The sequence below is a fragment of the Scyliorhinus torazame genome, chromosome 12, assembly GCF_047496885.1.
Source record: "Scyliorhinus torazame isolate Kashiwa2021f chromosome 12, sScyTor2.1, whole genome shotgun sequence".
Lineage (NCBI taxonomy): Eukaryota > Metazoa > Chordata > Chondrichthyes > Carcharhiniformes > Scyliorhinidae > Scyliorhinus > Scyliorhinus torazame.
The window spans coordinates 222,234,060-222,254,765 of NC_092718.1; positions in this window are offsets into that span (position 1 = coordinate 222,234,060).

Here is a 20,706-nt window from a genome sequence, read left to right on the forward strand (position 1 = left end):
GGGTCATTGTCTGTGCGGAGTCTGCACGTCCTCCCCGTGTCTGCGTGGGTTTCCTCCGGGTGCTCCGGTTTCCTCCCACAGTCCAAAGATGTGCGGGTTAGGTGAATTGGCCAATGATAAATTGCCCTTAATGTCCAAATTGCCCTTGGTGTTGGGTGGAGGTGTTGAGTTTGGGTAGGGTGCTCTTTCCAAGAGCCGGTGCAGACTCAAAGGGCCGAATGGCCTCCATCTGCACTGTAAATTCAATGATAATCTATGATTAATCTAGGACAAAGGTTCGGCACAACATCGTGGGCCGAAGGGCCTGTTCTGTGCTGTATTTTCTATGTTCTATGTGTGTGTAACAGGACTGAGTGACTGTGTGTGTGTGTGTGTGTGTGTGTGTGTAACAGGATTGAGTGTCTCAGCACTGACTGTGTGTGTGTGTGTGTGTGTGTAACATGACTGAGTGTCTCAGCACTGACTCTGTGTGTGTGTGTGTGTGTGTGTGTGTGTGTGTGTAACAGGATTGAGTGTCCCAGCACTGACTGTGTGTGTCTGTGTAACAGGACTGAGTGTCCCAGCACTGACTGTGTGTGTGTGTGTGTAACAGGACTGAGTGTCCCAGCACTGACTGTGTGTGTGTGTGTAACAGGACTGAGTGTCCCAGCACTGACTGTGTGTGTGTGTGTGTGTGTGTAACAGGACTGAGTGTCCCAGCACTGACTGTGTGTGTGTGTGTGTAACAGGACTGAGTGTCCCAGCACTGACTGTGTGTGTGTGTGTAACAGGACTGAGTGTCTCAGCACTGACTGTGTGTGTGTGTGTAACAGGACTGAGTGTCCCAGCACTGACTGTGTGTGTGTGTAACAGGACTGAGTGTCCCAGCACTGACTGTGTGTGTGTGTGTGTGTGTGTGTGTGTGTGTAACAGGACTGTGTGTCTCAGCACTGATTGTGTGTGTGTGTGTAACAGGACTGAGTGTCTCAGCACTGATTGTGTGTGTGTGTGTGTAACAGGACTGAGTGTCCCAGCACTGACTGTGTGTGTGTAACAGGACTCAGTGTCCCAGCACTGACTGTGTGTGTGTGTGTGTAACAGGACTGAGTGTCTCAGCACTGACTGTGTGTGTGTGTGTGTAACAGGACTGAGTGTCTCAGCACTGACTGTGTGTGTGTGTGTGTGTGTGTGTGTGTAACAGGACTGAGTGTCTCAGCACTGACTGTGTGTGTCTGTGTGCAACAGGACTGAGTGTCTCAGCACTGACTGTGTGTGTGTGTGTGTGTGTGTGTGTGTGTGTAACAGGACTGAGTGTCTCAGCACTGACTGTGTGTGTGTGTGTGTGTGTGTGTGTAACAGGACTGAGTGTCTCAGCACTGACTGTGTGTGTCTGTCTGCAACAGGACTGAGTGTCTCAGCACTGACTGTGTGTGTGTGTGTGTGTGTGTGTGTGTAACAGGACTGAGTGTCCCAGCACTGACTGTGTGTGTAACAGGACTGAGTGTCCCAGCACTAACTGTGTGTGTGTAACAGGACTGAGTGTCCCAGCACTGACTGTGTGTGTGTGTGTGTGTAACAGGACTGAGTGTCTCAGCACTGACTGTATGTGTGTAACAGGACTGAGTGTCCCAGCACTGACAGTGTGTGTGTGTAACAGGACTGAGTGTCCCAGCACTGACTGTGTGTCTGTGTGTGTGTAAGTAACAGGACTGAGTGTCCCAGCACTGACTCTGTGTGTGTGTGTGTGTGTGTGTGTGTGTAAGTAACAGGACTGAGTGTCCCAGCACCGACTGCGTGTGTGTGTGTAACAGGACTGAGTGTCTCAGCACTGACTGTGTGTGTGTAACAGGACTGAGTGTCCCAGCACTGACTGTGTGTGTGTAACAGGACTGAGTGTCCCAGCACTGACTGTGTGTGTGTGTGTGTAACAGGACTGAGTGTCTCAGCACTGACTGTGTGTGTGTGTGTGTTACAGGACTGAGTGTCTCAGCACTGACTGTGTGTGTGTGTGTGTGTAACAGGACTGAGTGTCTCAGCACTGACTGTGTGTGTGTGTGTGTGTGTGTGTGTGTAACAGGACTGAGTGTCCCAGCACTGACTGTGTGTGTGTGTGTGTGTAACAGGACTGAGTGTCCCAGCACTGACTGTGTTCGTGTGTGTGTGTGTGTGTGTAACAGGACTGAGTGTCCCAGCACTGACTGTGTGTGTGTGTAACAGGACTGAGTGTCCCAGCACTGACTGTGTGTGTGTGTGTGTGTAACAGGACTGAGTGTCCCAGCACTGACTGTGTGTGTGTGTGTGTGTGTGTGTGTGTGTGTGTAACAGGACTGAGTGTCCCAGCACTGACTGTGTGTGTGTGTGTGTGTAACAGGACTGAGTGTCCCAGCACTGACTGGGTGTGTGTGTGTAACAGGACTGAGTGTCTCAGCACTGACTGTGTGTGTGTGTGTAACAGGACTGAGTGTCCCAGCACTGACTGTGTGTGTGTGTGTGTGTGTGTGTGTAAGTAACAGGACTGAGTGTCCCAGCACTGACTGTGTGTGTGTAACAGGACTGAGTGTCTCAGCACTGACTGTGTGTGTGTAACAGGACTGAGTGTCCCAGCACTGACTGTGTGTGTGCAACAGGACTGAGTGTCCCAGCACTGACTGTGTGTGTGTGTGTAACAGGACTGAGTGTCTCAGCACTGACTGTGTGTGTGTGTGTGTAACAGGACTGAGTGTCTCAGCACTGACTGTGTGTGTAACAGGACTGAGTGTCTCAGCACTCACTGTGTGTGTGTGTGTGTGTGTGTGTGTAACAGGACTAAGTGTCCCAGCACTGACTGTGTGTGTGTGTGTGTGTGTAACAGGACTGAGTGTCCCAGCACTGACTGTGTGTGTGTGTGTGTGTGTGTGTGTGTAACAGGACTGAGTGTCCCAGCACTGACTGTGTGTGTGTGTGTGTGTAACAGGACTGAGTGTCCCAGCACTGACTGGGTGTGTGTGTGTAACAGGACTGAGTGTCTCAGCACTGACTGTGTGTGTGTGTGTGTAACAGGACTGAGTGTCCCAGCACTGACTGTGTGTGTGTGTGTGTGTGTGTGTAACAGGAATATGTGTCCCAGCACTGACTGTGTGTGTGTGTGTAACAGGACTGAGTGTCCCAGCACTGACTGTGTGTGTGTGTGTGTGTGTGTGTGTAACAGGACTGAGTGTCCCAGCACTGACTGGGTGTGTGTAACAGGACTGAGTGTCCCAGCACTGACTGTGTGTGTGTAACAGGACTGAGTGTCCCAGCACTGACTGTGTGTGTGTGTGTGTGTGTGTGTAACAGGACTGAGTGTCCCAGCACTGACTGTGTGTGTAACAGGACTGAGTGTCTCAGCACTGACTGTGTGTGTGTAACAGGACTGAGTGTCCCAGCACTGACTGTGTGTGTGTGTGTGTGTGTGTGTAACAGGACTGAGTGTCCCAGCACTGACTGTGTGTGTAACAGGACTGAGTGTCTCAGCACTGACTGTGTGTGTGTAACAGGACTGAGTGTCCCAGCACTGACTGTGTGTGTGTGTGTGTGTGTGTGTGTAACAGGACTGAGTGTCTCAGCACTGACTGTGTGTGTGTGTGTGTGTGTAACAGGACTGAGTGACTGTGTGTGTGTGTGTGTGTGTGTAACAGGATTGAGTGTCTCAGCACTGACTGTGTGTGTGTGTGTGTGTGTGTGTGTAACATGACTGAGTGTCTCAGCACTGACTGTGTGTGTGTGTGTGTGTGTAACAGGATTGAGTGTCCCAGCACTGACTGTGTGTGTCTGTGTAACAGGACTGAGTGTCTCAGCACTGACTGTGTGTGTCTGTGTAACAGGACTGAGTGTCCCAGCACTGACTGTGTGTGTATGTGTGTAACAGGATTGAGTGTCCCAGCACTGACTGTGTCTGTCTGTGTAACAGGACTGAGTGTCTCAGCACTGACTGTGTGTGTGTGTGTGTGTAACAGGACTGAGTGTCTCAGCACTGACTGTGTGTGTGTGTAACAGGACTGAGTGTCTCAGCACTGACTGTGTGTGTGTGTGTGTGTGTGTGTGTGTGTGTGTGTAACAGGACTGAGTGACTGTGTGTGTGTAACAGGATTGAGTGTCCCAGCACTGACTGTGTGTGTGTAACAGGACTGAGTGTCTCAGCACTGACTGTGTGTGTGTGTGTGTGTGTGTGTGTGTGTAACAGGACTGAGTGTCCCAGCACTGACTGTGTGTGTGTAACAGGACTGAGTGTCTCAGCACTGACTGTGTGTGTGTGTGTAACAGGACTGAGTGTCCCAGCACTGACTGTGTGTGTGTGTAACAGGACTGAGTGTCTCAGCACTGACTGTGTGTGTGTAACAGGACTGAGTGTCTCAGCACTGTTTGTGTGTGTGTGTAACAGGACTGAGTGTCTCAGCACCGACTGTGTGTGTGTGTGTGTGTAACAGGACTGAGTGTCCCAGCACTGACTGTGTGTGTGTGTGTGTGTAACAGGACTGAGTGTCCCAGCACTGACTGTGTGTGTGTGTGTGTAACAGGACTGAGTGTCTCAGCACTGACTGTGTGTGTGTGTGTGTGTGTGTGTGTGTGTGTAACAGGACTGAGTGTCTCAGCACTGACTGTGTGTGTGTGTGTGTGTGTGTGTGTAACAGGACTGAGTGTCTCAGCACTGACTGTGTGTGTCTGTGTGCAACAGGACTGAGTGTCTCAGAACTGACTGTGTGTGTGTGTGTGTGTGTGTGTAACAGGACTGAGTGTCTCAGCACTGACTGTGTGTGTGTGTGTGTGTGTGTGAAACAGGACTGAGTGTCTCAGCACTGACTGTGTGTGTCTGTGTGCAACAGGACTGAGTGTCTCAGCACTGACTGTGTGTGTGTGTGTGTGTGTGTGTGTGTGTGTGTGGGTGTAACAGGACTGAGTGTCCCAGCACTGACAGTGTGTGTGTGTAACAGGACTGAGTGTCCCAGCACTGACTGTGTGTGTAACAGGACTGAGTGTCCCAGCACTGACTGTGTGTGTGTGTGTGTAACAGGACTGAGTGTCCCAGCACTGACAGTGTGTGTGTGTAACAGGACTGAGTGTCCCAGCATTGACTGTGTGTCTGTGTGTGTGTAAGTAACAGGACTGAGTGTCCCAGCACTGACTCTGTGTGTGTGTGTGTAAGTAACAGGACTGAGTGTCCCAGCACCGACTGCGTGTGTGTGTGTAACAGGACTGAGTGTCTCAGCACTGACTGTGTGTGTGTAACAGGACTGAGTGTCCCAGCACTGACTGTGTGTGTGTAACAGGACTGAGTGTCCCAGCACTGACTGTGTGTGTGTGTGTAACAGGACTGAGTGTCCCAGCACTGACTGTGTGTGTGTGTGTGTGTGTGTAACAGGACTGAGTGTCCCAGCACTGACTGTGTGTGTGTGTGTGTGTAACAGGACTGAGTGTCCCAGCACTGACTGTGTGTGTGTGTGTGTGTGTGTGTAACAGGACTGAGTGTCCCAGCACTGACTGTGTGTGTGTGTGTGTGTGTGTGTGTAACAGGACTGAGTGTCCCAGCACTGACTCTGTGTGTGTGTGTGTGTGTGTGTGTGTGTGTAACAGGACTGAGTGTCCCAGCACTGACTGTGTGTGTGTGTGTGTATATATATGTAATAGGACTGAATGTTTCAAACGCACGACCACTACCATCTAGAAGGTGAAGAGTATCTGGGGCGAAATTCTCCGGAAACGGCGCGATGTCCGCCGACTGGCGCCCAAAATGGCACAAATCAGTCGGGCATCGCACCGCCCCAAAGGTGCAGAATGCTCCGCATCTTTGGGGGCCGAGCCCCAACCTTAAGGGGCTAGGCCCGCGCCGGACGAGGTTCCGCCCCGCCAGCTGGCGCGGAAATGACATCTCCGGGCGGCGCATGCGCAGTGGAGGGAGTCTCTTCTGCCTCCGCCATGGTGGAGACCGTGGCGAAGGCGGAAGGAAAAGAGTGCCCCCACGGCACAGGCCCGCCCGCGGATCGGTGGGCCCCGATCGCGGGCCAGGCCACCGTGGGGGCACCCCCCGGGGCCAGATCGCCCCGCGCCCCCCCCAGGACCCCGGAGCACGCCCGCGCCACCTTGTCCCGCCGGTAAGGTAGGTGGTTTAATCTCCGCCGGCAGGACAGGCATTTTAGCGGCGGGACTTCGGCCCATCCGGGCCGGAGAATCGCGGGGGGGGCCCGTCATCCGGCGCAGCGCGATTCCCGCCCCCGCCGAATATCCGGAGCCGGAGAATTCGGCAACCGGCGGGGGCGGGGTTCACGCCAGCCCCCGGCGATTCTCTGACCCTGATACCTGGGATCTCCACCATCACCCTTACTGGGAAATATATCGGCCGTTCCTTCACTGGCGGCAAAATCCTTGAACTCCCTCCCTAACTGCATAGTGGGTGTACCTGCACCACATGCTCCAGTGGCTCAAGAAGGCAGCTCAACACCATCTTCTCGAGGGCAATTAGGGATGGTTAATAAATGCTGGCGAGAGCGGGGTGGGGGATGGAGGGGGGCGAGGGCAGGGTGGGGGTTGGAGGGGGGGAGAGCGGGGTGGGGTAGGAGGGGGGGGAGAATGGGGTGGGGGTTGGAGGGGGGCGAGGGTGGGGTGGGGGATGGAGGGGGGGAGAGCGGGGTGGGGTAGGAGGGTGGGAGAATGGGGTGGGGGTTGGAGGGGGGCGAGGGTGGGGTGGGGGACGACCTGCAGGAACCTGTGTGAAAATGAAGACTGATACTGTTACTGACACACTCCCACCAGCAGGTGGCAGTCAGTGCAACCTCACAAACCTCAGTCAGGCACATCTGCACATTCAGGATTCCAGGTTTGCTCGACTGCAATTATCGCCCAGCAGCAAACAGACACATGACCAGAACATTTGTCTTTTTGTAATGTTTGGTTCAACAGTCATTAAGGGGCTGCTGCACTGTCAGAGGGTCAGTACTGAGGGAGTGACGCACTGTCAGAGGGTCAGTACTGAGGGAGTGCTGCACTGTCAGAGGGTCAGTACTGAGGGAGCACTGCAATGTCAGAGGGTCAGTACTGAGGGAGTGCCGCACTGTCAGAGGGTCAGTACTGAGGGAGTGCTGCACTGTCAGAGGGTCAGTACTGAGGGAGTGCCGCACTGTCAGAGGGTCAGTACTGAGGGAGTGCCGCACTGTCAGAGAGTCAGGACTGAGGGAGTGCCGCACTGTCAGAGGGTCAGTACTGAGGGAGTGCTGCACTGTCAGAGGGTCAGACTGAGGGAGTGCTGCACTGTCAGAGAGTCAGTACTGAGGGAGTGCCGTACTGTCAGAGGGTCAGAACTAAGGGAGTGCCACACTGTCCGAGGGTCAGTACTGAGGGAGTGATGCACTGTCCGAGGGTCAGTACTGAGGGAGTGACGCACTGTCAGAGGGTCAGTACTGAGGGAGTGCCGCACTGTTAGAGGGTCAGTACTGAGGGACTGCTGCACTGTCAGAGGGTCAGTACTGAGTGAGCACTGCACTGACAGAGGGTCAGTACTGAGGGAGTGCTGCACTGTCAGAGGGTCAGTACTGAGGGAGTGCTGCACTGTCAGAGGGTCAGTACTGAGGGAGTGCCGCACTGTCAGAGGGTCAGTACTGAGGGAGTGCTGCACTGTCAGAGGATCAGACAGAGGGAGCGCTGCACTGTCAGAGGGTCAGTACTGAGGGAGCGCTGCACTGTCAGAGAGTCAGTACTGAGGGAGATCCGCACTGTCAGAGGGTCAGTACTGAGGGAGAGCTGCACTGTCAGAGGGTCAGTACTGAGGGAGTGCCGCACTGTCAGAGGGTCAGTACTGAGGGAGAGCTGCACTGTCAGAGGGTCAGTACTGAGGGAGTGCCGCACTGTCAGAGGGTCAGTACTGAGGGATGCCGCACTGTCAGAGGGTCAGTACTGAGGGAGTGCCGCACTGTCAGAGGGTCAGAACTGAGGGAGTGCTGCACTGTCAGAGGGTCAGTACTGAGGGAGTGCCGCACTGTCAGAGGGTCAGTACTGAGGGAGTGCCGCACCGTCAGAGGGTCAGTACTGAGGGACTGCTGCTCTGTCAGAGGGTCAGTACTGAGGGAGTGCTGCACTGTCAGAGGGTCAGTACTGAGGGAGCGCTGCACTGTCAGAGGGTCAGTACTGAGGGAGTGCCGCACTGTCAGAGGGTCAGTACTGAGGGAGTGCCGCACTGTCAGAGAGTCAAGACTGAGGGAGTGCTGCACTGTCAGAGGATCAGACTGAGGGAGCGCTGCACTGTCAGACGGTAAGTACTGAGGGAGTGCCGCACTGTCAGAGGGTCAGTACTGAGGGAGTGCCGCAGTGCCAGAGGGTCAGTATTGAGGGAGTGCCGCACTGTCAGAGGGTCAGGACTGAGGGAGTGCTGCACTGTCAGAGGTCAGTACTGAGGGAGTGCCGCACTTTCAGAGGGTCAGTATTGAGGGACTGCTGCACTGTCACAGGGTCCATACTGAGGGAGTGCTGCACTGTCAGAGGGTCAGTACTGAGGGTGTGCTGCACTGTCAGAGGGTCAGTACTGAGGGAGTGCCGCACTGTCAGAGGGTCAGTACTGAGGGAGCGCTGCACTGTCAGAGGGTCAGTATTGAGGGAGTGCTGCACTGCCACAGGGTCAGTACTGAGGGAGTGCTGCACTGTCAGTGGGTCAGTACTGAGGGAGTGCTGCACTGCCACAGGGTCAGTACTGAGGGAGTGCCGCACTGTCAAAGGGTCAGTACTCAGGGAGTGCCGCCCTGTCAGAGGGTCAGTACTGAGGGAGTGCTGCACTGTCAGAGGGTCAGTACTGAGGGAGTGCTGCACTGCCACAGGGTCAGTACTGAGGGAGTGCCGCACTGTCAAAGGGTCAGTACTGAGGGAGCGCTGCACTGTCAGAGGGTCAGTACTGAGGGAGTGCTGCACTGCCACAGGGTCAGGACTGAGGGAGTGCCGCACTGTCAAAGGGTCAGTACTGAGGGAGCGCTGCACTGTCAGAGGGTCGGTACTGATGAACTGCCGCACTGTCAGAGGGTCAATACTGAGGGAGTGCCGCACTGTCAGAGGGTCAGTACTGAGGGAGTGCCGCGCTGTCAGAGGGTCAGGACTGAGGGAGTGCCGCACTGTCAGAGGGTCAGTACTGAGGGAGCGCTGCACTGTCAGAGAGTCAGTACTGAGGGAGTGCCGCACTGTCAGAGGGTCAGTACTGAGAGAGTGCCGCACTGTCAGAGGGTCAGTACTGAGGGAGTGCTGCACTGTCAGTGGGTCAGTACTGAGGGAGTGCCGCACTGTCAGAGGGTCAGTACTGAGGGAGTGCCACACTGTCAGAGGGTCAGTACTGAGGGAGTGCTGCTCTGTCAGAGGGTCAGTACTGAGGGAGTGCTGCACTGTCAGAGAGTCAGGACTGAGGGAGTGCTGCACTGTCAGAGGGTCAGTACTGAGGGAGCGATGCACTGTCAGAGGGTCAGTACTGAGGGAGTGCCGCACTGTCAGAGGGTCAGTACTGAGGGAGTGCTGCACTGTCAGAGGGTCAGACTGAGGGACCGCTGCACTGTCAGAGGGTCAGTACTGAGGGAGTGCCGCACTGTCAGAGGGTCAGTGCTGAGGGAGCGCTGCTCTGTCAGAGTCAGTACTGAGGGAGGGCCGCAGTGTCAGAGGGTCAGTACTGAGGGAGCACTGCATTGTCAGAGGGTCAGTCCTGAGGGAGTGCTGCTCTGTCAGAGGGTCAGTACTGAGGGAGTGCTGCTCTCTCAGAGGGTCAGTACTGAGGGAGTGCTGCTCTGTCAGAGGGTCAGTACTGAGGGAGTGCCGCACTGTCAGAGGGTCAGTACTGATGGAGTGCTGCACTGTCAGAGGGTCAGTACTGAGGGAGTGCTGCACTGTCAGAGGCTCAGTACTGAGGGTGTGCTGCACTGTCAGAGGGTCAGTACTGAGGGTGTGCTGCTCTGTCAGAGGGTCAGTACTGAGGGACTGCTGCTCTGTCAGAGGGTCAGTACTGAGGGAGTGCTGCACTGTCAGAGGGTCAGTACTGAGGGAGCGCTGCACTGTCAGAGGGTCAGTACTAAGGGAGTGCCGCACTGTCAGAGGGTCAGTACTGAGGGAGTGCCGCACTGTCAGAGAGTCAAGACTGAGGGAGTGCTGCACTGTCAGAGGGTCAGTACTGAGGGAGTGCCGCAGTGCCAGAGGGTCAGTTTAGAGGGAGTGCCGCACTGTCAGAGGGTCAGTACTGAGGGAGTGCCGCACTGTCAGAGGGTCAGTACTGAGGGAGTGCCGCACTGTCAGAGGGTCAGAACTAAGGGAGTGCCGCACTGTCAGAGGGTCAGTACTGAGGGAGTGCCGCACTGTCAGAGGGTCAGTACTGAGGGACTGCTGCACTGTCAGAGGGTCAGTACTGAGTGAACACTGCACTGACAGAGGGTCAGTACTGAGGGAGTGCTGCACTGTCAGAGGGTCAGTACTGAGGGAGTGCTGCACTGTCAGAGGGTCAGTACTGAGGGAGTGCCGCACTGTCAGAGGGTCAGTACTGAGGGACTGCTGCACTGTCAGAGGGTCAGTGCTGAGGGAGTGCCTCACTGTGAGGGTCAGTACTGAGGGAGTGCTGCACTGTCAGAGGGTCAGTGCTGAGGGAGTGCCTCACTGTCAGAGGGTCAGTACTGAGGGAGTTCCGCACTGTCAGAGGGTCAGTACTGAGGGAGTGCTGCACTGTCAGAGGGTCAATATTGAGGGAGTGCTGCTCTGTCAGAGGGTCAGTACTGAGGGAGTGCTGCACTGTCAGAGGGTCAGTACTGAGGGAGTGCCGCACTGTCAGAGGGTCAGTACTGAGGGAGTGCTGCTCTGTCAGAGGGTCAGTACTGAGGGAGTGCCGCACTGTCAGAGGGTCAGTACTGAGGGAGTGCCGCACTGTCAGAGGGTCAGTACTGAGGGAGTGCCGCACTGTCAAGAGAGTCAGGACTGAGGGAGTGCTGCACTGTCAGAGGGTCAGACTGAGGGACCGCTGCACTGTCAGAGGGTCAGTACTGAGGGAGTGCCGCACTGTCAGAGGGTCAGTACTGAGGGAGTGCTGCACTGTCAGAGGGTCAGTACTGAGGGAGTGCTGCACTGTCAGAGGGTCAGACTGAGGGACCGCTGCACTGTCAGAGGGTAAGTACTGAAGGAGCTCTGCACTGTCAGAGAGTCAGTACTGAGGGAGTGCCGCACTGTCAGAGCGTCAGAACTGAGGGAGTGCCGCACTGTCAGAGGGTCAGTACTGAGGGAGTGCTGCTCTGTCAGAGGGTCAGTACTGAGGGAGTGCTGCACTGTCAGAGGGTTAGTGCTGAGGGAGTGCTGCACTGTCAGAGGGTCAGTACTGAGGGAGTGCTGCACTGTCAGAGGGTCAGTACGAAGGGAGTGCTGCACTGACAGAGGGTCCGTACTGAGGGAGTGCTGCACTGTCAGAGGGTCAGTACTGAGGGTATGCTGCACTGTCAGAGGGTCAGTACTGAGGGACTGCTGCTCTGTCAGAGGGTCAGTACTGAGAGAGTGCTGCACTGTCAGAGGGTCAGTACTGAGGGAGCGCTACACTGTCAGAGGGTCAGTACTGAGGGAGTGCCGCACTGTCAGAGGGTCAGTACTGAGGAAGTGCCGCACTGTCAGAGAGTCAAGACTGAGGGATTGCTGCACTGTCAGAGGGTCAGTGCTGAGGGAGTGCTGCACTGTCAGAGCGTCAGACTGAGGGAGCGCTGCACTGTCAGACGGTCAGTACTGAGGGAGTGCCGCACTGTCAGAGGGTCAGTACTGAGGGAGTGCCGCAGTGCCAGAGGGTCAGTATTGATGGAGTGCCGCACTGTCAGAGGGTCAGTACTGAGGGAGTGCTGCACTGTCAGAGGTCAGTACTGAGGGAGTGCCGCACTGTCAGAGGGTCAGTACTGAGGGAGTGCTGCTCTGTCAGAGGGTCAGTACTGAGGGAGTGCTGCACTGTCAGAGAGTCAGGACTGAGGGAGTGCTGCACTGTCAGAGGGTCAGTACTGAGGGAGCGCTGCACTGTCAGAGGGTCAGTACTGAGGGAGTGCCGCACTGTCAGAGGGTCAGTACTGAGGGAGCGCCGCACTGTCAAGAGAGTCAGGACTGAGGGAGTGCCGCACTGTCAGAGGGTCAGAACTGAGGGAGTGCCGCACTGTCAGAGGGTCAGTACTGAGGGAGTGCTGCACTGTCAGAGGGTTAGTGCTGAGGGAGTGCTGCACTGTCAGAGGGTCAGTACTGAGGGAGTGCTGCACCTTCAGAGGGTCAGTACGGAGGGAGTGCTGCACTGACAGAGGGTCCGTACTGAGGGAGTGCTGCACTGTCAGAGGGTCAGTACTGAGGGTATGCTGCACTGCCAGAGGGTCAGTACTGAGGGAGTGCCGCAGTGCCAGAGGGTCAGTTTAGAGGGAGTGCTGCACTGTCAGAGGGTCAGTACTGAGGGAGTGCCGCACTGTCAGAGGGTCAGTACTGAGGGAGTGCCGCACTGTCAGAGGGTCAGAACTAAGGGAGTGCCGCACTGTCAGAGGGTCAGTACCGAGGGAGTGCCGCACTGTCAGAGGGTCAGTACTGAGGGACTGCTGCACTGTCAGAGGGTCAGTACTGAGGGAGCACTGCACTGTCAGAGGGTCAGTACTGAGGGAGTGCTGCACTGTCAGAGGGTCATTATTGAGGGAGTGTCGCACTGTCAGAGGGTCAGTACTGAGGGAGCGCTGCACTGTCAGAGGGTCAGTACTGAGGGAGTGCTGCACTGTCAGAGGGTCAGTACTGAGGGAGTGCTGCACTGTCAGAGGGTCAGTACTGGGGGAGTGCCGCACTGTCAGAGGGTCAGTACTGAGGGAGTGCTGCACTGTCAGAGGGTCAGTACTGAGGGAGTGCCGCAGTGCCAGAGGGTCAGTTTAGAGGGAGTGCCGCACTGTCAGAGGGTCAGTACTGAGGGAGTGCCGCACTGTCAGAGGGTCAGTACTGAGGGAGTGCCGCACTGTCAGAGGGTCAGAACTAAGGGAGTGCCGCACTGTCAGAGGGTCAGTACTGAGGGAGTGCCGCACTGTCAGAGGGTCAGTACTGAGGGAGCACTGCACTGTCAGAGGGTCAGTACTGAGGGAGTGCTGCACTGTCAGAGGGTCAGTATTGAGGGAGTGTCGCACTGTCAGAGGGTCAGTACTGAGGGAGCGCTGCACTGTCAGAGGGTCAGTACTGAGGGAGTGCCGCACTGTCAGAGGGTCAGTACTGAGGGAGTGCTGCACTGTCAGAGGGTCAGTACTGAGGGAGTGCTGCTCTGTCAGAGGGTCAGTACTGAGGGAGTGCTGCACTGTCAGAGGGTCAGTACTGAGGGAGAGCTGCACTGTCAGAGGGTCAGTACTGAGGGAGTGCTGCTCTGTCAGAGGGTCAGTATTGAGGGAGTGCTGCACTGTCAGAGGGTCAATATTGAGGGAGTGCTGCTCTGTCAGAGGGTCAGTACTGAGGGAGTGCTGCACTGTCAGAGGGTCAGTACTGAGGGAGTGCTGCACTGTCAGAGGGTCAGTACTGAGGGAGAGCTGCACTGTCAGAGGGTCAGTACTGAGGGAGTGCTGCACTGTCAGAGGGTCAGTATTGAGGGAGTGCTGCACTGTCAGAGGGTCAGTATTGAGGGAGTGCCGCACTGTCAGAGGGTCAGTACTGAGGGAGTGCTGCACTGTCAGAGGGTCAGTACTGAGGGAGTGCTGCACTGTCAGAGGGTCAGTACTGAGGGAGAGCTGCACTGTCAGAGGGTCAGTACTGAGGGAGTGCTGCTCTGTCAGAGGGTCAGTATTGAGGGAGTGCTGCACTGTCAGAGGGTCAGTATTGAGGGAGTGCTGCACTGTCAGAGGGTCAATATTGAGGGAGTGCTGCACTGTCAGAGGGTCAGTACTGAGGGAGAGCTGCTCTGTCAGAGGGTCAGTACTGAGGGAGTGCTGCTCTGTCAGAGGGTCAGTACTAAGGGAGTGCTGCACTGTCAGAGGGTCAGTACTGAGGGAGTGCCGCACTGTCAGAGGGTCAGTACTGAGGGAGTGCTGCTCTGTCAGAGGGTCAGTACTGAGGGAGTGCTGCTCTGTCAGAGGGTCAGTACTGAGGGAGTGCCGCACTGTCAGAGGGTCAGTACTGAGGGAGTGCTGCACTGTCAGAGGGTGAGTACTGAGGGCGTGCCGCACTGTCAGAGGGTCAGTACTGAGGGAGTGCCGCACTGTCAAGAGAGTCAGGACTGAGGGAGTGCTGCACTGTCAGAGGGTCAGACTGAGGGACCGCTGCACTGTCAGAGGGTCAGTACTGAGGGAGTGCTGCACTGTCAGAGGGTCAGTACTGAGGGAGTGCCGCACTGTCAGAGGGTCAGTACTGAAGGAGCTCTGCACTGTCAGAGAGTCAGTACTGAGGGAGTGCCGCACTGTCAGAGCGTCAGAACTGAGGGAGTGCCGCACTGTCAGAGGGTTAGTGCTGAGGGAGTGCTGCACTGTCAGAGGGTCAGTACTGAGGGAGTGCTGCACTGTCAGAGGGTCAGTACGGAGGGAGTGCTGCACTGACAGAGGGTCCGTACTGAGGGAGTGCTGCACTGTCAGAGGGTCAGTACTGAGGGTATGCTGCACTGTCAGAGGGTCAGTACTGAGGGACTGCTGCTCTGTCAGAGGGTCAGTACTGAGAGAGTGCTGCACTGTCAGAGGGTCAGTACTGAGGGAGCGCTACACTGTCAGAGGGTCAGTACTGAGGGAGTGCCGTACTGTCAGGGGGTCAGTACTGAGGGTGTGCTGCACTGTCAGAGGGTCAGTACTGAGGGAGTGCCGCACTGTCAGAGGGTCAGTACTGAGGAAGTGCCGCACTGTCAGAGAGTCAAGACTGAGGGAGTGCTGCACTGTCAGAGCGTCAGACTGAGGGAGCGCTGCACTGTCAGACGGTCAGTACTGAGGGAGTGCCGCACTGTCAGAGGGTCAGTACTGAGGGAGTGCCGCAGTGCCAGAGGGTCAGTATTGAGGGAGTGCCGCACTGTCAGAGGGTCAGTACTGAGGAAGTGCTGCACTGTCAGAGGTCAGTACTGAGGGAGTGCCGCACTGTCAGAGGGTCAGTACTGAGGGAGTGCTGCTCTGTCAGAGGGTCAGTACTGAGGGAGTGCTGCACTGTCAGAGAGTCAGGACTGAGGGAGTGCTGCACTGTCAGAGGGTCAGTACTGAGGGAGCGCTGCACTGTCAGAGGGTCAGTACTGAGGGAGTGCCGCACTGTCAGAGGGTCAGTACTGAGGGAGTGCCGCACTGTCAAGAGAGTCAGGACTGAGGGAGTGCTGCACTGTCAGAGGGTCAGTACGGAGGGAGTGCTGCACTGACAGAGGGTCCGTACTGAGGGAGTGCTGCACTGTCAGAGGGTCAGGAATGAGCGAGTGCTGCACTGTCACAGGGTCAGACAGAGGGAGCGCTGCACTGTCAGAGGGTCAGTACTGAGGTAGCGCTGCACTGTCAGAGAGTCAGTACTGAGGGAGTGCTGCACTGTCAGAGGGTCAGTACTGAGGGAGTGCCGCACTGTCAGAGGGTCAGAACTGAGGGAGTGCTGCACTGTCAGAGGGTCAGTACTGAGGGAGTGCCGCGCTGTCAGAGGGTCAGTACTGAGGGAGTGCCGCACTGTCAGAGGGTCAGTACTGAGGGACTGCTGCTCTGTCAGAGGGTCAGTACTGAGGGAGTGCTGCACTGTCAGAGGGTCAGTACTGAGGGAGCGCTACACTGTCAGAGGGTCAGTACTGAGGGAGTGCCGCACTGTCAGAGGGTCAGTACTGAGGGAGTGCCGCACTGTCAGAGAGTCAAGACTGAGGGAGTGCTGCACTGTCAGAGGGTCAGACTGAGGGAGCGCTGCACTGTCAGACGGTCAGTACTGAGGGAGTGCCGCACTGTCAGAGGGTCAGTACTGAGGGACTGCTGCTCTGTCAGAGGGTCAGTACTGAGGGAGTGCTGCACTGTCAGAGGGTCAGTACTGAGGGAGCGCTACACTGTCAGAGGGTCAGTACTGAGGGAGTGCCGCACTGTCAGAGGGTCAGTACTGAGGGAGTGCCGCACTGTCAGAGAGTCAAGACTGAGGGAGTGCTGCACTGTCAGAGGGTCAGACTGAGGGAGCGCTGCACTGTCAGACGGTCAGTACTGAGGGAGTGCCGCACTGTCAGAGGGTCAGTACTGAGGGAGTGCTGCACTGTCAGAGGGTCAGTACTGAGGGAGTGCCACACTGTCAGAGGGTCAGTACTGAGGGAGTGACGCAGTGCCAGAGAGTCAGTATTGAGGGAGTGCCGCACTGTCAGAGGGTCAGTACTGAGGGAGTGACGCAGTGCCAGAGGGTCAGTATTGAGGGAGTGCCGCACTGTCAGAGGGTCAGTACTGAGGGAGTGCCGCACTGTCATAGGGTCAGTACTGAGGGGGTGCCGCACTGTCAGAGGGTCAGTACTGAGGGAGTGCCGCACTGTCAGAGGGTCAGTACTGAGGGAGCGCCGCACTGTCAGAGGGTCAGTACTGAGGGAGTGCTGCACTGTCAGAGGTCAGTACTGAGGGAGTGCCGCACTGTCAGAGGGTCAGTATTGAGGGACTGCTGCACTGTCAGAGGGTCCATACTGAGGGAGTGCTGCACTGTCAGAGGGTCAGTACTGAGTGAGTGCTGCACTGTCAGAGGGTCAGTACTGAGGGAGTGCTGCACTGTCAGAGGGTCAGTACTGAGGGAGTGCTGCACTGCCACAGGGTCAGTACTGAGGGAGTGCCGCACTGTCAGAGGGTCAGTACTGAGGGAGTGCTGCACTGTCAGAGGGTCAGTACTGAGGGAGTGCTGCACTGCCACAGGGTCAGTACTGAGCGAGTGCCGCACTGTCAGAGGGTCAGTACTGAGGGAGCGCTGCACTGTCAGAGGGTCAGTACTGAGGGAGTGCCGCACTGTCAGAGGGTCAGTATTGAGGGACTGCTGCACTGTCAGAGGGTCCATACTGAGGGAGTACTGCACTGTCAGAGGGTCAGTACTGAGTGAGTGCTGCACTGTCAGAGGGTCAGTACTGAGTGAGTGCCGCCCCGTCAGAGGGTCAGTACTGAGGGAGTGCTGCACTGTCAGAGGGTCAGTACTGAGGGAGTGCTGCACTGCCACAGGGTCAGTACTGAGGGAGTGCCGCACTGTCAGAGGGTCAGTACTGAGGGAGCGCTGCACTGTCAGAGGGTCAGTACTGAGGGAGTGCCGCACTGTCAGAGGGTCAGTACTGAGGGAGTGCTGCACTGTCAGAGGGTCCGTACTGAGGGAGTGCCGCACTGTCAGAGGGTCAATACTGAGTGAGTGCCGCACTGTCAGAGGGTCAGTACTGAGGGAGTGCCGCACTGTCAGAGGGTCCGTACTGAAGGAGTGCCGCGCTGTCAGAGAGTCAGGACTGAGTGAGTGCTGCACTGTCAGAGGGTCAGACTGAGGGAGCGCTGCACTGTCAGAGGGTCAGGACTGAGGGAGTGCCGCACTGTCAGTGGGTCAGTACTGAGGGAGTGCCGCACTGTCAGAGGGTCAGTACTGAGGGAGTGCCGCACTGTCAGAGAGTCAGGACTGAGTGAGTGCTGCACTGTCAGGGGGTCAGACTGAGGGAGCGCTGCACTGTCAGAGGGTCAGTACTGAGGGAGTGCCGCACTGTCAGAGGGTCAGTACTGAGGGAGTGCCGCACTGTCAGAGGGTCAGTACTGAGGGAGTGCTGCACTGTCAGAGGGTCAGTACTGAGGGCGTGCCGCACTGTCAGAGGGTCAGTACTGAGGGAGTGCCGCACTGTCAGAGGGTCAGTACTGAGGGACTGCTGCACTGTCAGAGGGTCAGTACTGAGTGAACACTGCACTGACAGAGGGTCAGTACTGAGGGAGTGCTGCACTGTCAGAGGGTCAGTACTGAGTGAGTGCTGCACTGTCAGAGGGTCAGTACTGAGGGAGTGCCGCACTGTCAGAGGGTCAGTACTGAGGGACTGCTGCACTGTCAGAGGGTCAGTACTGAGGGAGCACTGCACTGTCAGAGGGTCAGTACTGAGGGAGTGCTGCTCTGTCAGAGGGTCAGTATTGAGGGAGTGCTGCACTGTCAGAGGGTCAATATTGAGGGAGTGCTGCTCTGTCAGAGGGTCAGTACTGAGGGAGTGCTGCACTGTCAGAGGGTCAGTACTGAGGGAGTGCCGCATTGTCAGAGGGTCAGTACTGAGGGAGTGCTGCACTGTCAGAGGGTCAGTACTGAGGGAGTGCCGCACTGTCAGAGGGTCAGTACTGAGGGAGTGCTGCACTGTCAGAGGGTCAGTACTGAGGGCGTGCCGCACTGTCAGAGGGTCAGTACTGAGGGAGTGCCGCACTGTCAAGAGAGTCAGGACTGAGGGAGTGCTGCACTGTCAGAGGGTCAGACTGAGGGACCGCTGCACTGTCAGAGGGTCAGTACTGAGGGAGTGCCGCACTGTCAGAGGGTAAGTACTGAAGGAGCTCTGCACTGTCAGAGAGTCAGTACTGAGGGAGTGCCGCACTGTCAGAGCGTCAGAACTGAGGGAGTGCCGCACTGTCAGAGGGTCAGTACTGAGGGAGTGCTGCTCTGTCAGAGGGTCAGTACTGAGGGAGTGCTGCACTGTCAGAGGGTTAGTGCTGAGGGAGTGCTGCACTGTCAGAGGGTCAGTACTGAGGGAGTGCTGCACTGTCAGAGGGTCAGTACTGAGGGAGTGCTGCACTGTCAGAGGGTCAGTACGGAGGGAGTGCTGCACTGACAGAGGGTCCGTACTGAGGGAGTGCTGCACTGTCAGAGGGTCAGTACTGAGGGTATGCTGCACTGTCAGAGGGTCAGTACTGAGGGACTGCTGCTCTGTCAGAGGGTCAGTACTGAGAGAGTGCTGCACTGTCAGAGGGTCAGTACTGAGGGAGCGCTACACTGTCAGAGGGTCAGTACTGAGGGAGTGCCGCACTGTCAGAGGGTCAGTACTGAGGGAGCGCCGCACTGTCAGAGGGTCAGTACTGAGGGAGTGCTGCACTGTCAGAGGTCAGTACTGAGGGAGTGCCGCACTGTCAGAGGGTCAGTATTGAGGGACTGCTGCACTGTCAGAGGGTCCATACTGAGGGAGTGCTGCACTGTCAGAGGGTCAGTACTGAGTGAGTGCTGCACTGTCAGAGGGTCAGTACTGAGGGAGTGCTGCACTGTCAGAGGGTCAGTACTGAGGGAGTGCTGCACTGCCACAGGGTCAGTACTGAGGGAGTGCCGCACTGTCAGAGGGTCAGTACTGAGGGAGTGCTGCACTGTCAGAGGGTCAGTACTGAGGGAGTGCTGCACTGCCACAGGGTCAGTACTGAGCGAGTGCCGCACTGTCAGAGGGTCAGTACTGAGGGAGCGCTGCACTGTCAGAGGGTCAGTACTGAGGGAGTGCCGCACTGTCAGAGGGTCAGTATTGAGGGACTGCTGCACTGTCAGAGGGTCCATACTGAGGGAGTGCTGCACTGTCAGAGGGTCAGTACTGAGTGAGTGCTGCACTGTCAGAGGGTCAGTACTGAGTGAGTGCCGCCCCGTCAGAGGGTCAGTACTGAGGGAGTGCTGCACTGCCACAGGGTCAGTACTGAGGGAGTGCCGCACTGTCAGAGGGTCAGTACTGAGGGAGCGCTGCACTGTCAGAGGGTCAGTACTGAGGGAGTGCCGCACTGTCAGAGGGTCAGTACTGAGGGAGTGCTGCACTGTCAGAGGGTCCGTACTGAGGGAGTGCCGCACTGTCAGAGGGTCAATACTGAGTGAGTGCCGCACTGTCAGAGGGTCAGTACTGAGGGAGTGCCGCACTGTCAGAGGGTCCGTACTGAGGGAGTGCCGCGCTGTCAGAGAGTCAGGACTGAGGGAGTGCTGCACTGTCAGTGGGTCAGTACTGAGGGAGTGCCGCACTGTCAGAGGGTCAGTACTGAGGGAGAGCCGCACTGTCAGAGGGTCAGTACTGAGGGAGCGCCGCACTGTCAGAGGGTCAGTACTGAGGGAGTGCTGCACTGTCAGAGGTCAGTACTGAGGGAGTGCCGCACTGTCAGAGGGTCAGTATTGAGGGACTGCTGCACTGTCAGAGGGTCCATACTGAGGGAGTGCTGCACTGTCAGAGGGTCAGTACTGAGTGAGTGCTGCACTGTCAGAGGGTCAGTACTGAGGGAGTGCTGCACTGTCAGAGGGTCAGTACTGAGGGAGTGCTGCACTGCCACAGGGTCAGTACTGAGGGAGTGCCGCACTGTCAGAGGGTCAGTACTGAGGGAGCACTGCACTGTCAGAGGGTCAGTACTGAGGGAGTGCTGCTCTGTCAGAGGGTCAGTATTGAGGGAGTGCTGCACTGTCAGAGGGTCAATATTGAGGGAGTGCTGCTCTGTCAGAGGGTCAGTACTGAGGGAGTGCTGCACTGTCAGAGGGTCAGTACTGAGGGAGTGCTGCTCTGTCAGAGGGTCAGTACTGAGGGAGTGCCGCACTGTCAGAGGGTCAGTACTGAGGGAGTGCTGCACTGTCAGAGGGTCAGTACTGAGGGCGTGCCGCACTGTCAGAGGGTCAGTACTGAGGGAGTGCCGCACTGTCAAGAGAGTCAGGACTGAGGGAGTGCTGCACTGTCAGAGGGTCAGACTGAGGGACCGCTGCACTGTCAGAGGGTCAGTACTGAGGGAGCGCCGCACTGTCAGAGGGTAAGTACTGAAGGAGCTCTGCACTGTCAGAGAGTCAGTACTGAGGGAGTGCCGCACTATCAGAGCGTCAGAACTGAGGGAGTGCCGCACTGTCAGAGGGTCAGTACTGAGG